Below are 1,793 nucleotides of genomic sequence, written 5' to 3'. Positions count from 1 at the left end.
CTGATCATTAACAATTCTAGCAACCCAAAAAATGGCAGCAACGTTTGCCACCTCATCCACCATTGTAGGCCTAGGAAGTAGGAAGTTCTTTACTACAATCTTCCCATGTCTTAATAATTCTTCTTAATCAAATCTTGACCCAAGAGTCTTCCAATGGTGATGTACGTTTGATTATGTGTTTGTGTTTATGCAGGCTTTGTGAAACCAGAAGGCCAAAACATAAAACCGAAAAAGAGAGGTCCCACCGAGATTTGAACTCGGGTTACTGGATTCAGAGTCCAATGTCCTGACCACTAGACCATGGGACCTTTGACGTAGACCGCAGTCAGTATGATTTTTTTATTGTTTAATTTAGGTACAAAGTATTTCTAACCCCTCCTAACATTTTTTTCAGGGGTACAAAATAAATTAATATTCTTGGTGTAACAGCACAATGTTTCATATGGCCTTTGGTTAGAGGTTTATAAAAATTATTTGATAATTTATTTTTTATTATTTTATTTAGTCTATAAATAATAAAAAATTTTGATTTTTTTTATTGTTAATAGGGATATAACAGATAATATAAAAAATAATATAATTATCACTTTCATTTTAGATATTAAAAGATTACTAAGGTAATCTTGATTTTATTATAACTATATTTTTATTTCTTAATTTTTTTGGGTAAAAATAATCTCATTTTTAACTAATATAATAAAAAATATAAAAAATATTTTAAAATAATTAAACCTAAAGGCATTTAACTAAAATAATATACTAGAATTTTTTATTATCTCTATCTAAATGCAATAATTATTTATACCTATCAATTTTTATCAAACATAGTAATAATTTATACTCAATAATACTCAAGGTAATTTATCTTTAAGATAATTTTTTCATTTCGATAATAAAACATTCTCCAAACCAAACACCCCTTGAGTGATTGGATAAATAAATACTTTTACATGTGTAGATAATGCTATCAAGTAAATTTATCATCCATTCAATTGAATACACTATTCAAATACAATAAAATTATGAACAATATTATGTATACTTATTTTGAATATATATTTATATGGATTATCATATAACTAAGTGTTACGTTATTTTTAATTTAAAATAATCTAATCACTTGATGATATATATAAAATATATACTTATTTATGTATTTAAAATGAGCACATATGGTTTTTAAGTGTGTGCTTAGTTTTGAGTATTTGATTAAGTATCTAGATAATATGTTATTATATAATTAAAAAAATTAAAATTTAAAATAAATTATGTATTTAAAATAAAATGTTATATATTTAAAATTGAATGCGCATAATAATATTATGCATTAAAATAAGTGGGGTGAAGCAACCTATCATGATTATGCTGAAAAAATCTTACTTAATAATAGATGAGGTGAATATGGATGTTTACCAATTAAAGATGGACTTTTTGATATTTAATTTTAAAATGTGCAGGTTGTTGTTGATCACATGGCATTTTGGGGCTGTTCTTGTGCTTTACTTTTGGGCAAATTGGGTTCAAGGGAAGGACTGAGGATTACTTCTGAATTTTGTTTCTTTCTGTTCTTCACTTTCTTCCTTTGGTGTGTAGGATTTGTAAAATCCCCAAAAAAAAAAAAAAAAAAAGACTTCAATTAATTATTGGTTAATGAACCCAATTTCAAAAAATTATCCTATTATATTATACTTTTTAGTTAATTGATTTTAAAAAATTGAGAAACTGATAATCGAATCAAATAATCGATATTTTTATATTTTTGAACCGGTTCTTCAAATACCTTATTTTTTTAT

At 25.0% G+C, this 1,793-nt stretch overlaps 1 non-coding gene across 1 annotated transcript; it reads right to left on the bottom strand.

The window, feature by feature from the left end:
* Positions 1-236: 236 nt before the first annotated feature.
* Positions 237-308, bottom strand: TRNAQ-CUG. Its single transcript has one exon. It is a non-coding gene; the product is annotated as a tRNA-Gln (tRNA).
* Positions 309-1,793: the final 1,485 nt, after the last annotated feature.

This window comes from Mangifera indica, chromosome 2 (genome assembly GCF_011075055.1).
Source record: "Mangifera indica cultivar Alphonso chromosome 2, CATAS_Mindica_2.1, whole genome shotgun sequence".
Classification (NCBI taxonomy): Eukaryota; Viridiplantae; Streptophyta; class Magnoliopsida; order Sapindales; family Anacardiaceae; genus Mangifera; species Mangifera indica.
Note: the sequence above shows the minus strand (reverse complement) of the source record. Positions and strands in the feature narration are given on the sequence as shown.